We start from the raw sequence: 16,272 nt of genomic DNA on the forward strand, positions 1-16,272 counted from the left end.
ATGACGCGCTGCTCCTTGAGGAAGATCGTCTTCAGGCTGCTGTACGAGCTGCTCGATACCAGCAAGCTTTGCGCCGCTATCATAGCCGCAAAGTTAAAGCCAGAAGCTTCGAGGAAGGCGACCTTGTTCTTCGGCGCGTCCAATCCGCCAAGAATTCAAATAAGTTGACGCCGAAGTGGGAAGGCCCTTATCGGGTGAAACGAGTCACTAGGCCCGGAGCTGTTCGCCTTGAGACCGAAGATGGCATTCCGGTGAGCAACTCCTGGAACATTGAACATCTTCTTAAGTTTTACCCGTAAGGCGCGGTTGCCGGAAGCTTTTCCGGCAACCACCTTTTGTACAAGTCTTGCCGCTGTTGCATGTAATCCTTTGTACAAAGCCGGGTGCAGACCCCGTGCGCCAGTAAAGTTCATGTGCCCCGCACATCTTGTCAGTTTTTCTTTATGCTATAATCATTTTTCGCATATGTTATCTGACACTTTGTGCAGCACCAAATCCCGGTAAGCGATAACGAGCCCAAGGCTCCATATCATTACTTTATTTCTCTGTTTCTTCCCCAAAAGAAGGAAGGTTCCCTCGCACACAAGGTTTACCGGGGGGGGGGGAGGAGAAGATAATGGTGTGGACCGGGACGTTCAAGAGAGTTTCTCCTTGCCGGGAAGCAGACGACAGAAAAGCTAAGTTGCCAAAGTTTGAGCAATCAAATTTTATTTTCTTTAAGTTATCTCCCTTGAACGACCGCACTTTGTATGGAAAACCTGTGCGCGGAGGAACCAACTCATAGCTAGTTGCGCCTTTACTTTGTTTCGAGTCCGCTCAACAACTTAAGTGAGCTGCTAGCGCCCTTACCTTGCTTCGAGTCCGCTCAGCAACTTAAGTGAGCTGCTAGCGCCCTTACTTTGTTTCGAGTTTGCTCAGCAACTTAAGTGAGCTGCAACTAGTTGCGACAAGGTTTCTTGCCGGTAGCGGCACCGCCAGCAGGTTGCTGACGTCCCGCACTCAGCGCTCACGGCCCAGGTGTCTGCACCGGCAAGTTCCCTAAAAGCGTAGGGTAAAAAGACATACAAAGGGAGGGATCAAGTAAAGGGAATAACATTGCGATCATTCCATAGAACAAAGCTATATTACAAAAATAACTTGTCACGCCTCTAATAAAGTATTCCCGTGACATGGCTGGCAGCGACAAGGAAAGAAGAAGTGGGCGGCCTAATCTACGCGATCGCCTTCGACCCTCTTGATTCCGCTCACCTTGTCCACAATGGGTGCGACAAGGGCTTTGAGCTCCTCCAGATCAGCTTCTGGCGGCAAGGTCCTGAGGATATTGGTGAGGCGGAGGCCCGGATTGCGGAAGGCCACCTTCATCAGCACCTTCTCCAGAACTCCGGCGCAGATCGTGCGCGACTCGTCGGCCAGCTGCTTTGGGATCCGTTCCCGGAGCTCCTGGAGAGCCGTCGCCACGCCCTTGAAGAACAGAGTGAGCTTGGCGCTGGGTTGGAGATTCTCGTCGGAGGAATACCCGAAGCCTTCCACCCCCAACTGCACCAGCTCCTCTTCAATGACTGCAGCAACGTTCACGAGGCCCTCCGTCCAGAGCGCCACAGTATCTCTGAGAAGATTCTGGGTTTCGGCGGCCCTCGCCAGCAGCGCATCGTTGGCCTTGATGTCCTTCTTCAAGTCCGCCTCTCGTTTCTTGGCGCTGTCCAACGTCTCCGTCAAGGTGGCCAGCTTCAGCGTCAGATCGGCGTTGGAATCCTTGGCGGCGCTCAGTTCCTTGCCCCTCTCGGCAAGTCGGCCCTGCAGCTCACCGTGGGCAAGGGCGTCCTTCTCGCGCTCTAACTTGAGCGCAGCAAGCTCCTCGCCACCAACCTTCAGATCAGCTTCTAGCTGCGCCACCTTTACCTCCAATTCTTTCTTGGCGGCCTCGGCAGCCGCAGCCGCATCCTTTGCCTCTTGGAGCGTCCCGCCAAGTGCCCGTTCGCGCGCGGCGAGCTCCTCTTCGTGGCTGTCGAGGTTCACTTTCCGCTGAGTCAGCTCACCTTCTCGCGCGTGCAGCTTCTCGCCGGTGAGCCGCTGCTGCTCTTCAGCCTCAGCCTTCTCGAGGAGGAAGGCCTTCCGCTCCTCAGCAAGCTGCTCCCGCTCCTCCGCCAAGGCCCGGAGAGTTTCTTGGCGAAGACCCCGGAGCTCCTCCGCACGCTTCTCTATGTCCACGCTCGCTCTCGCGACAAGCGCTTCCCAGGACTCCAACTTGACTTGGCGGGCGCGGTAGAGCGCCAGCAGCCTCCGCAGCAGCCGCTCCTCCTCGGGCTCGTCACTGCTGCTTCCCGGCGCGTCGACGATCGACAACCCGGCGGAGGCGAGCACCTCCCCATCCAAAACTTCTCCTTCCACCGGCGCCCTGGAGCTTGACGCCCAAGGGAGCTTGATGAAGATGCCCTCGCCGGCCTTCAGATAGGCGCCGGGCTGGGGCTCCTCGGAGCCCGACGATGCGGCAGCGGCGGAGGGATCGGCGGTCGGTGCAGCGCCTGACGCTCCTACGGCCTCAGGGCCGTCAATGCGATCGCCAGATCCCCCGCCAGCTTCCTCGGCGGCAGCCTTGGCGGCCTCTTCGCCGGCGGGCACATCAGCGCCGGCTCCTTCTTCGGTGGCCGCGGCATCATCAGTATTGCCGCGCACGTCCTCCTCACCGCCCGCCTCGGTCTCCATCGGATCCGCGGAGGGTGGGTCTGACGACCGGAGAAGAAGGAGAAATCAAACAAGCACTCAAGAAGAAAAATCAGCAGAAGACTACAAGGAAAGTTTCGGGCAAGAAAGACTACCTGTGCTAGGATCTGCTGTCATGACCTCCACCACCGGGGGATCGTTGGCGCTGTCCCTCGCCAGAGACTCCCTCCTTGCCGGAGACTCCTCCCTTGCCGGGGATCGCTTCCTTGCCGGAGAACGCTCCCTTGCCGGGGAGTCCGCCCTTGGCGGCGTAGTCGAAGCAGACGACGAGTCGGAGGAGATCACCACGTCCTCCTGATGAAGCTGTTCTGCTCCTGCACAAGCAAACCAGTGATCAGATGTCAACAAAGGAAAAGAGCAACCACGCGCGCCCAGAAGCAGACGGTAAACCATATGCTTACGCTGGGGGCTGCGCTGGGGCTGCTCTGCAAAGTGATGGCCGGATCCGGCAAGGTGGTCTCGGGCGCGCCTCCTGTCGTCGCAGTGGGGTCGTCCTCGATGACCACCACCTGAGCCTTGGCCCTCTTCGCCGCCCTCTGGGCCAGAGTCCTGAACAGGGAGAGTCCAGGGTGGATCAGATCCGATGCAAGACAAGATCAGCAAGTTGAAGAAATACAAGGACGAGCAAGGGAATCTTACTCTTCTTCTTCTTCCTCCTCGTCGGAACTGAGCGCGGAGAGGTCGAAGTTCGGCCCACTTCCAGCGCGACGAGGTGGAGGGGTGGGATCCCTTGACCGCTTGGCGGGGGCTGCGGCGCCAGCCTGAGACGGCCCCGCTTCAGTTGTCGCTGCGGCGGGAGGCGCTCCCGCGGCAACCGTACTTGCCGCGGTAGAGCGCGTTGCGCGACGCTGCGGCTGTTGGCCCGCTTGCCGCCCTGCTGCGTCACCAACCCTGCGGAGGCGCCTTCTTGGCTGCGCAGGGAGCTGCGCTGCGGGCCCTGCTCGCGGCGAGCTCCTCGGAGATGGCGGGCCACTCGCACCCTCGGCGGGGTCGTTCGACTCGGTGTCGGGCGCGGCGAGCTCTTCTTCCTCTTCGGGCGGCTCCCGTTCGGCAAGACTCATCGCCAACGCCGCGTCCGCTTCCTCCACGGTGAACCCGAATTCACCCGCGGCCGCGGCTGCCGCCTCCTCTTCCGCCCTGGTGGCGATGCGCTCCATCTCTTGATCAGTGGTATCGCGGGTGAGGAGCTTCTTCTCGTCAGCATTGACCGCCACCTCCACCAGGCTGCCGAAGAACTGTTGCACGACGTCGCCGGTGGGCTCTTGCCAAGTTGGAGCAATCCCGTGCGAGTCACACAACGGCATCATTGCACAGATGCGGTCGCACGAGGAGTTGTTACACAGAGGCACAACGCCTGCCGGCAACCTGAACCACTCGAGATGCTGCGGGTCATGCTTGAATATCTCCTTAAGTATCTCGTCCAATTCTATGACGGTGAAATTGAAGTTGAGGCCTGGGCACAACCTCATGATGTCTGCCGGGCCTCCAAATTCCCAGGCGGGTCTCCCCTTCGCCTGCAGAGGGGCGATGCGGCGGCGGAGGAAATCTGCGCCGACAGCTCCTACAGTCAACCCGGCAAGCCTGAGGCGCAAGATCCGGGTGGTGGCGATCTTCAACTTGTCATCGTCCGTGGACAGAGCGCTCCAATCACTGCCTCGCACTGCTGGGGCTTGGCGCAGGGCGGTGAACGGCTGCGGGCTCTCTTCTACAACCCAGCACCAATCTGCTCTCCACTCGTCCCACTTGCTGCGGAGCTCCCCCTCCAGATAAGTCTCCTTCTTGCCGGCTCGCGAGATCCAGGCGATCCCCCCGGCGAGGGTTTCCCCTCTCTCGACACGGGGCATGAAGAAATGGCGGAAGAGAGCTACGTTGGGGTGGACTCCGACAAAGTTTTCGCATAGATGGGCGAAAACTGCCATGGTCAAGACGGCATTGGGGGTAAAATCGAGGAGGTGGAGCCCGTAGGTGTTCATGATATCACAGAAGAAATCGGAGAACGGCGGGCAGAGCCCGCAGTAGGAGAACACGACAAAGAAAGGGTACCCGCCAACTGGAGATTCTTGCGAGGTGATGGCGGAGAGTACCTTTGTGCGCGGATGCGCCCGTGTCTCCGTCGACCAGAAGAGATAGTACCACTCCCTCAGATCCTTTGCGGAAAGCTCGGGGAGGAAGGTGGCTCGCTCTTTCCGCAGCGCCTCAAGCTGCTGCGCCTCGGTCGACTTCACAGGTTTCGCGGCCTTCCCCTTTCTGGGCTTCGGAGCCATGGCGGAGGCGGTGGGGGAGATCGACGGCGCTGGTAGTGGCGGCGGCGACGGGAGCGGAGCGCTGCTCTCTTTCGACTTTGGAAGCGGAGGAGGGCGGCCGAGGTTTCTGAGATTGCAGCAGCAAACGGCGAAGATAGGGGAAATACCCCTGTTTCCCCTGCTTATAAGGAGGAGGAGGCGGACGTTGTGCTCTACCCGCGTAAAGAACCACCCACGATCTCCCCCACGACGCCGTGATTGACGCATGCCGCTGCGGGGGGTGCGGTGGATACGGAGTGAGATTTGGTGTGGACCCAGGCCGCGCGTGCCCGTGCACTATTTTGGGCCTGACCCAACAGCGCTCAGCACCGTGTATGGCCCAGGCTCGGGGGCTCCTGTCGGTGTACTAAAGTAGGGGTACCTTAGTATCCCGAACTTGTGCACGGGCAGTCGCAGCACCCCGCAGCAAGGGCTTGCCGGGCAAACGCCAAAGACCCTCCAAAGTTCCTTTGGAGCCATTCAAGAACAAAGTGTTTTTGACCAAGGCCCTAGCAAGAGGAGCTTGTCGGGAAGGCCAACCAAGGCCCCGGCAAAAGGAGCTTGCCGGGAAGACCAACCCAGGCCCCAGCGAGAGGATCTTGCCGGGAAGAGACAAGACCCCGGCAAGAGGAGCTTGCCGGGAAGGCTAACCAAGGCACCACAAGAAACTTGCGGCGATGCACCACACGTCCCGACAAGATCCGGCGAGCGACAAGCTCCCGAACACGACAAGACGACGACTGCGGCAAGGAGCTTGCCGCGGGAAACCCCCGCTTCGTGCCCGCGCTCCAGCACACCTGCTAACGTGTCGCTCTAGGACTCTCCCAAGCACACGTGGCAGGAGGCCGTGCAGCTAGGGGTGCAAGGTGGCAAGCAGGCGCTGACAAGATAACCATCGTGGCAAACGGTGGCGCCCCTAACGGTTACTTTTCTGCACTATTGGGCGACTCAGACGGGCATTTAATGCCCTCGTCCCCTGCCGTCAGAATTAGGTAGGGTGCACTATAGAGGCAGTTGTACCAACCCCGCTTTTTACATTTTACCCTCCTCTGCGTTGCCACCTGTCGGTGACCCCTTGAGAGTATAAAAGGAGGCCCCAGCGCAACGTAGAAGGGGTTCGGCTCATTCGAAACACCAGAGACACTCCCACGCTCAGTCTGATAGCGTACATCGCTCCTGAGCGAGGATTGAATACACACAAACAAGCAGCAGTAGGGTTTTACGCATCCGTGCGGCCCGAAGCTGGGTAAAACCGCTCGTGCGTACCGCCTCGATCCGCTCTTTGCTCGACCTCCGCCCTCACCGAATCGAAAGGGGCTCGGTCCGCCGGTCCCCATAGGTGTTTGTGGGATCAGCTACCCCGACACTATGTGTGCTTCTCTGGCTGCCAAACGGATTTACTCCATCGGTGCTCGCGCCCAGCATGATGTTCCTGGGATCGTTCCCAAATTCTGGGTGTTCGAAGTTCAACGCTTGCGACTGTCTCCCATCCTTAGGGTGACTAAGAATCTTGTCTTTTTTACTTATCTCCGGATCATTTGCGTCATCTTCTCGCTTCTTCTCCTCCCTATCCGCGTGCCAACGCAGGAGCTTTGCTACCTTAGGGTCCGCGAAATACCATTGCAGAGGAGGAGTGATCGGAAAGTACCACACCACTTTTTGAGGAGGTTTTTTCCTCTTCTTGTATCGAGTGACGCCGCACACTGGACATATGGTAGACTCCGCGTGCTCGTCCCGATAAATGATGCAATTGTTCATGCACACATGGTATTTCACGTGCGGTAAATCCAGAGGACACACAATTTCTTTGCCTCCTTGAAACTGGTCGGGCAGTTGTTCTCGTCGGGAAGACGTTCCTGCCAGAGTGACATGTTCTCGTCGAAGCATGCGCCGGTCATTTTGTGTTTTACCTTCATCTCCAGAGCCATGAGAGTTACTTTCAGGCGGGTATCCATGGGCCTGCATCCTTCATACAATCGAGTAACTGCGTCTATCTCTAGTTGATCCATCTTGTCTTTCTCTCGGGCGGCAGCTCTTGTGTTATCCGTCTGCTTGAGAAGCATCTCTTGAATATCAGGGTCCTACACCCAGCCCGTCGATGGTCCATTGTCGTCTGCTCCGGCATCTTCATCTTCATGGTGATGCCCTTCGTCTTGATCTTCCTCATCATCATGTCCGACATCTTCTACATGATGACTGTGTACAGCATTAGCGTCATGACCATGTCCTGGAGATTCTTCGTCTTCTCGCCCACCCTCGCCGTGGTGGTTGTCTTGCTGCCCTTCCTCATTTCTTGCCCGGCCCCCATGGACGACTTCATAGTCATCTTCATCACCATGCCACCGATAGCCATCCATGAAACCACGCAAGAGCAGGTGGTCCAGCACCTGCCCAGAATCCGGGTCCACATTAAGGCTCTTCAGCTTGCACCTTCGACAAAGACAACTTATCTTTGTCTCATTCTTTTGAAGCATCTCGGCCTTTGCGGAGCTCAAAAACCTATTCATGTTGCCTTCGGTCATCATGCGGACCATGGTCGCCTGCGGGGTAGAGCAAAACGATATTTTAGAACCAAGAAAAAATTTGGCATGACTTTCCCCAAAAATTGGATAAAAAAGAATGCATAGTGCCAAAATTCTCGCCGAAACGGAAATGAATCAACATTCCGGCAAAATATTGGCAACTATCGCATTTCAAATACCGGTACCTACAAACACAAACATATATGCAACACCACAAACATACATAGATCTAGCTAGGCCATAAAAAGTGCATGTGCACGTTGTTGGAGGGAGAAAAAAGTAGATCTACAACATAAAGAAAGCTTTCCCCTTACTTACCTATCAAAAAAAGATAATTTACCCACTTAATTTGGATGAATCTATGGTGCAAATGAGGTGAGGAGGAGGAGGCGGCCAAGACAAGCTTGGAGGAGGAGGTGGAGAGAATGAAGTGGGGAAAGTGAGTGTGTAGGTGGCTGTCCAAAATATCTAGCTGGTCCCAGGTTACTAATGGCGCACCACCTAAAAATGCACCATTAGTAACCCTGGTTACTAATGGCGCACCATTTGGTGGTGCGCCATTAGTAGTTTTGCAAAAAAAAATGATAGTAGTGGCGCACGGGGTGAGCGGTGCGCCATTACTAGTTAAAACTAGTAATGGCACACTATGCCATGGTGCGCCATTAGTATTTTTGGAAAAAAATGTTAGTAGTGGCGCACCATGGGTGTGGTGCGCCATTAGTATTTTTGGAAAAAATGTTAGTAGTGGCGCACCATGGGTGTGGTGCGCCATTAGTATTTTTGGAAAAATGTTAGTAGTGGCGCACCATGGGTGTGGTGCGCCATTAGTGTCTATCACACTAATGGCGCACCAACACATGGTGCACCACTTCTATATAAAAGTGGCGCACCACATGTCTGGTGCGCCATTAGTGTCCATATATTCTATAGCCCTTTTCCTAGTAGTGCATGTTTACTCATATCAATGACATAATCAACTAGCGAGCAATAATAATAAATCTCGGATGACAACACTTTCTCAAAATAATGATGATATGATATGACAAGATGGTATCTCGCTAGCCCTTTCTGAGACCGCAAACCATAAATGCAGAGCACCTTTAAAGATCATGGACTGACTACACATTGTAATTCATGGTAAAAGAGATCCAGTCATAGTCACACTCAATGTAAACTAACAGTAATGGATGCAAATGACAGAGGTGGTCTCCAACTGGTGCTTTTAATAAGAGGATGATGACTCAACATAAAAGTAAATAGATAGGCCCTTCGCAGAGGGAAGTAGGAATTTGTCGAGGTGCCAGAGCTCAGTTTTGAAATAGATATGAATAATGTTTTGAGCGGTATACTTTCATTGTCAACATAACAACCAAGAGATCTCGATATCTTCCATGCTACACACATTATAAGCGGTTCGCAAACAGAATGGTAAAGTTTATACTCCCCCTCCACCAACAAGCATCAATCCATGGCTTTCGCAAAACAACGAGTGGGTCCAACTAACAAGAGTCCCGGTGGAGTTTTGTTTGCAGTTATTTTGATTTGATTTGCATAAAGCATGGGACTGGGCATCCCGGTGACCAGCCATTTTCTCGTGAGTGAGTAGCGGAGTCCACTCCACTTGAGAATAACCCGCCTAGCATGGAAGATACAGATAGCCCTAGTTGATACATGAGCTATTCAAGCATACAAAATAGAATGTTTATTTGAAGGTTTAGAGTTTGACACATACAAATTTAGTTAGAACGGCAGGTAGATACCGTATATAGGTAGGTATGGTGGACTCATATGGAACAACTTTGGGGTTTATGGAATTGGATGCACAAGTAGTATTCCCGCTTAGTACAAGTGAAGGCTAGAAAAAGACTGGGAAGCGACCAGCTAGAGAGCGACAACAGTCATGAACATGCATTAAAATAAATCAACACCGAATGCAAGCATAAGTAAGATATAATGCACCATGAACATAAATATCGTAGAGGCTATGTTGATTTTGTTTCAACTACTTGCGTGAACATGTGCGAAGTCAAGCCACTCAAATCGTTCAAAAGAGGATACCACCCTATCATACCACATCACAACCATTTTAATAGCATGTTGACATGCAAGGCAAACCATTATAATCTCCTAGCTAATTAAGCATGCCATAAGCAACTACAATCTCTAATTGTCATTGCAAATATGATCCAGGAACGATGAACTAATCATATTTACAAAAACAAGAGAGGTCGAATTCATACCAGCTTTTCTCATCTCAATAAGTTCATCATATAATCATCATTATTGCCTTTCACTTGCACGACCGAATAGTGTGGATAATGATAATAGTGCACGTGCATTGGACTAAGCTGGAATCTCCAAGCATTCAATTCAAGAGAGAAGACAAGGTAATATGGGATCTTTGTTAGATCAACAATAATGCAAATAAGATCCACTCAACATTTTCATTATGGTCTTCTCCTCTCGACCCCCAAAGAAAAGAAACAAAACTATTTACACGGGAAAGCTCCCAACAAGCAAAACAAGAACGAGAAATCTTTTTGGGTTTTCTTTTTAATTATTACTACTACAACATGAAAAGTAAACTAACTAAAAGCTACAACTAATTTTTTGTTTTTTCTAAGGTTTATTAAACACATAAGAAGAAAGCAAAAAAAAGGGAAATAAACTAATATGGATATTACAATGAAAAAGTATGAGCACCAACAACTAGCATGAGTGTGTGAACATGAATGTAATATCGGTGAGAAATATGTACTCCCCCAAGATTAGGCTTTTGGCCTAAGTTGGTCTATGGCCATGGCTGGCCTGGCGGATATCCAAAGTTATAGTCGGGGTCATATTGACAAGGACCCCCTGGTGCCACTGGTTGGCAATCTCTTCTGGATTCCACTGATAAACATACTGCCGGTGAGGATCAAATTCTGGTTTGGCTCTGGCTCTATAGCTGGTGTGGGGTTTCGGTAGGCGTGAATGGCTTCCGGCGGAACAAGGTACTTGCATGCAGATAAGTCAAACAAGGAAGGAGCACGCAAAGTAATAGTCTCACGGTGATTTTTATCAAATATCAGCTTGTACTTAAGCATCTTTTCCTTATTCTTAACGATAAAATCATGTGCTACCATACTCTTATAGTCTAGAAAATCAGGAGGCAGCAACTTTGCTTCTTTCTCATAATGCCTAATAGGTATGTTAAAATGTGCAACGAGGCGCGAGGTGAAGATACCTCCCAAGATGAGGCACTTAGTACGGTTAGGATTCAACCGCTTTGCAAGAATAGCGCCCATACTAAATGTGTCATCACGAAACAAGGCATGGCACAAAATAACAATATCAGCGGCACTAAGGTTGCCACAGTTTCCGCGACCAATTAAGCATCTACTAGCAAATATTGCAAAGTAACGTAAAATAGGAAAATGTATGCTAGTAATTCTTGCATCGGAAACCTTCCTCGTTTCCCCTACAGCAATTGTATCAATAAACCCTTCCACATCATCATGATGCGGTTCCTCTACACTGCCCTCAAAAGGGATCAAACAAACCCGACAAAAATCACGAAGTGACATCTCCTTATGCTCATCATAGAAATAAAATTCCACCGAAGGTGGTGAGCTCCTAGCATGGAAATGAAAGTTTTGCACAAAGATATTGGTGAGTAAGAGATTCTGTTCGTGTTGGTTGTGGAGGAAGGCGGTGAGGCCTGCATTCTCAGCCAACTCATAGAAATCATCATAAATCCCAGCTGCTCTCAAGAAATCATCACGAGGCCATTCACACGGCCGAACCTGCACCGTGCGAGGAAGATTATACTTGGGCTTCTTGTTCTCTTCACTTTGTTTATCCTTCGAGCTTTGGCTCGATGAGCTCCTCAAAAATCTCTTCATCTTTCTCTGAAAATTTCTGAAATTTGTAGTAACTTCAAAATAAAAGTGAAGCAATCTCAACAAAATTGATAGCAACTACTCCCACAAGTGCCTAGAGACTATATCATGCATTCAAACTACTTTTGACCATATAAATTTGACATCCAAGCTCAAGAATAGAGTCACCTAAGCAGCAAAAATTTGCAAAGAATAAAGCACTAGAACAAAAACTAATTGGACCATTGGAGGAGTCACATACCAAAGAACAATCCCCAGAGCAGATTTGTGAATAGAGCTTTGAGCTAGGAGATCGAAAATGGCAGCAAGATGAGTTAGAACTCGTGCTTGAGCTGGTTGATTTTTTTGGGAGGAAGAAGGGGTGTGTTGTAGCTGGAATAAGTGAAGGGGAGCCACCATGGGCCCACGAGGCAGGGGGCGCTCCCAGGGGGTGGGCGCACCCTGGACCCTTGTGGCCAGGTGCTTGCTCCCCCTGCTGTGTTCTAAGTGCCAGATATTCGCAAACATTCTAGAAAAAAATCATATTTAATATCTAGGGCATTTGGAGAACTTTTATTTTTGGGGTATTTTTATTGCATGGATAATTCAGAAAACTGACAGAAATTACTATTTTTGCTTTATTTAATATAAATAACAAAAAGTAAAAAGAGGGTACAGAGAGTTGCATTTTCTAACTTCATCCATCTCATGCTCATCAAAAGGAATCCACTAACAATGTTGATCAGGTCTTGTTAACAAACTCATTTTGAATAACATGAAACCGGAGAATTTTTGAATAACACTAGGTTACCTCAACGGGGATATGCACATCCCCAGCAATAAGAATATCATATTTCTTCTTGACAATAGGAAGAGGAAATTCAAAACCTCTAATAGTAATTGTTGAAAATTTTCCAATAGAATTGATATTGTGGACTTGAGGTTGTTTGCTCGGAAAGTGTACCGTATGCTCATTACCATTAACATGAAAAGTGACATTGCCTTTGGTGCAATCAATAACAGCCCCTGCAGTATTCAAAAAGGTCTTCCAAGAATAATAGACATACTATCATCCTCGGGAATATCAAGAATAAGAAAGTCTGTTAAAACAGTAATGTTTGCAACCACAACAGGCACATCCTCACAAATACCGACAGGTATAGGAGTGGATTTATCAGCCATTTGCAAAGATATTTCAGTAGGTGTGAACTTATTCAAATCAAGTCTATGATATAAAGAGAGAGGCATAACACTAACACCAGCTCCAAGATCACATAAAGTAGTTTTAACATAGTTTCTTTTAATGGAGCATGGTATAGTTGGTATTCCTGGATCTCCAAGTTTCTTTGGTATTCCACCCTTAAAAGTATAATTAGCAAGCATGGTGGAAATTTTAGCTTCCGGTATCTTTCTTTTATTATTAACAATTTCCTTCATATATTTAGCATAAGGATTCATTTTAAGAATGTCAGTCAAAGCATACGCAAAAAGATAGGTCTAATCATTTCAGCAAAGTGCTCAAATCCTCATCATCCTTTTTCTTGGATGGTTTAGGAGGAAAAGGCATGGCTTTCTGAACCCATGGTTCTCTTTCTTTACCGTGCTTCCTGGCAACAAAGTCTCCCTTATCATAATGTTGATTCTTTGATTGTGGGTTATCAAGATCAACAGCAGGTTCAATTTCTACATCATTATTATTGCTAGGTTGAGCATCAACATGAACATCGTCATTAACATTATCACTAGGTTCATGTTCATTACTAGATTGTGTTTCAGCATCAGAAATAGAAATATCATTGGGGTTCTCAGGTGTGTCAACAACAGGTTCACTAGAAGCATGCAAAGTCCTATCATTTTTCTTTCTCATCCTTTTAGCAGGACTAGGTGCATCTATAGTAGTTCTCTGAGAATCTTGCTCAATTCTCTTAGGGTGGCCCTCAGGATACAAAGGTTCCTGAGTCACTTTACCACTTCTAGTCATAACTCTAACAACATTATCATTCTTATTGTTTAATTCGTTGAGCAAATCATTATAAGCTTTAAGTACTTGTTCTACTTGAGTGGTAACCATAGAAGCATGTTTACTAATAAGTTTAAGTTTACCTTTAACACTAGCCATATGATCACTCAAGTGTTCAATCATGTAAGCATTATGTTTCAATTGTCTACCAACATAAGCATTAAAATCTTCTTGCTTAACCATAAAGTTATCAAATTCATCCAAACATTGGCTATCAAACTTAGCAGGAGGGATTTCAGCTTTATCATATCTATAGAGAGAATTTACCTTTACTACCTGTGTCGGGTTATCAAGACTGTGTGTTTCTTCAATAGGTGATGAATTAAGACCATGTATTTCTTCAACAGGAAGCAAATTCTTAACATCTTCAGCTTTTATACCTTTTTCTTTCATAGATTTCTTTGCCTCTTGCATAACTTCAGGACTGAGAAATAGAATACCCCTTTTCTTCAGAGTTGGCTTAGGAGTTGGTTCAGGAAGTGTCCAATTATTTTCATTGGTCAACATATTATTCAATTGAATTTAAGCTTCATCAACTGTTCTTTCCCTAAAAACACAACCAAACAACTATCCAGGTAATCTCTGGAAGCATCGGTTAGTCTATTATAAAAGATATCGTGTATTTCATATTTCCTGAGAGGATGACCAGGAAAAGCATTAAGTAATTGGAGAAGCCTCCCCCGAGCTTGTGGGAGACTCTCTTCTTCAATTTGCACAAAATTATATATTTCCCTTAAAGAAGGTTGTTTCTTATGAGCGGGGAAATATTTAGCGGAGAAGTGGTAAATCATATTGTCACATCCCTAGTTCTGGTATGATCCTAGGCTTGCTTTGTGCATCATGTTTAAGTTTCAAATGAAATTGAAATGGGGATGTTTCGAACCCTAGCACCAAAGCAAATTCAAATAGGTTCACATTAAAAATGGAATTTCAATGAACCCAAAATGCTTTTGAAAAATGTTCATGGTCTTTGGAAAATGTTGGAAACAACAACCAGGGGTGATGCACATTTTTGCTAAACATTCTGGATTTTTGAATGAACCCATATGTATTCGAATTGGAGATGTTTAAAATAATATAAATATTTTAGAGGCTCCAAAAATGTTGGAATTTGGTGGGGGCCTCTGGTATATTATAACTAGTGGTCACAAGGAAGCTCAACATTTTTATATTTGTGCTGGTATTTATCTTTAAGTAAAAAACAAATGTCACAATAGAAGAGAAAACAAAAAAGGGCAGAAACCTCACTTGGCCTCCCTGTAGCCTGGCCCAGCTTCTCTCGGCCCAGCCCACCAGCCCAACCACCAGGAGCTTCTTCAAGCTCCTGCCAGTAGGAGCTGCTGCGTGCCTGCCTCACAGCCGACCGCGGCCACGTCTCCCCGCCACCTCCTGCTTCCTTCCCCGTCCTTGACCGGGCGCCTGGAGACACCTGAGCCCCCTGGTCCTTCCCCTCTCTCGCAGCTCACTCTCCCTTCCCCTGCTCTCTCTCTGTAGCACACCTGAATGGGTCCGTCACCGCCGTTCGCTGCCACTATGACCACCGTAGTCTTCTCACCCCTTCCCCATGTCCAAAAGCTCCATGACGACGCACAGCTCCTCCACGTGGAAGAACCCAAGAGCACCGTGGTGACGGCTTCGAGCTCGTCTTCCACCTCGGGCGCTGCCGATCACTGCCGGCGATTCGCGACGTCTGGCGCGCCCCCGAGCCCGCTGACCTTCTCCTCCGACCCCAAGTGAGCCCCGCCGTCTTTCCCCTCTCTTCTCGCTGTCGAACGCGTCCCCTAATCATGCTCTTCACCGGAGCCGAAAGCTTCCGCCCACCGGCCATGTCACTGCCGTCGCCGCAGCAGCTCAGGCTCAAAACCGACCGTGTCACCGTGCTAAGCACAACTCCACGGGCCCAGAGCAACCAGCCGTTGCTCCTACCGTGCACCATAGCGACGTTTGCATCATCGCCCGAACTCCGGCCATCGTCGCGAGCTTGCCTCCGGCGAGCTCGGGCCACCTCAGCCCCTGCCGTTTGCACAAATGGATGCGGGAGAGTCCCAACTCCACCTAGATGCCCTCCGCCGGCCATTTGGTCACCGGAGGAGGAATTCCGAGCCCCTCCGCCGTCACTGGCCTTGCCGGCGACGAGCACCGGGTCAACTCCCGCGTGGGTTGACCCCCACAGCCCAGTTTGACCTCCCCCCTCTCTCTCACTGACTTGCCGGCCCCGCCCAACTAACTACTATAGTTAGCACTAATTAACTAACTAGGTTAGCTACTACAGTCACTGACTAGTGGGCCCTGCCCAGTTAGTTAGGACTAACTAACTTAGTTAGTTGACTGGGTCACTGACCAGTGGGACCCACTGGTCAGGTTTGACCTGGTCAGACCCGTTGACTCGCTTACGTCATGCTGACATAGTGCTGGCGCAGTTATTCTTTTTCTGGAATTATTTTAACTCAGGAAATTCCAGAATATTGCCTAAACTTCAAAAAATCATAATAATTCAACCGTAGCTCAGAATGAAATAATTTATATATGAAAAATTATCAGAAAAATGAAAGGAATCCATTTATGCCAGTTACATTCATGAAAAACCAAATTATACATGCTGTATAAGTGAAAACATAATATGGGCAATTTAAGTGCTTCATTTTGAATTGCATTTGAATCTTGGATTCAAATGGGCTTCAACCAAGTTGGTAGAATCTTGCATTAGCCCAAACACTAGCATTTGCACATGTCATGTTCATGCATCATTCTGTTGCATTTGTTTGTGTGTTGATCGCCGACACCGTTTCTTCTCGATAGGTTTCACTCCGGAAGGTGTTCCCGTGTACCTGTCAGAGGAGCCGTACCCCTTCGTCATTCTATCAGGC

This window comes from Triticum aestivum, chromosome 5A (assembly GCF_018294505.1).
Source record: "Triticum aestivum cultivar Chinese Spring chromosome 5A, IWGSC CS RefSeq v2.1, whole genome shotgun sequence".
NCBI classification, from domain to species: Eukaryota; Viridiplantae; Streptophyta; class Magnoliopsida; order Poales; family Poaceae; genus Triticum; species Triticum aestivum.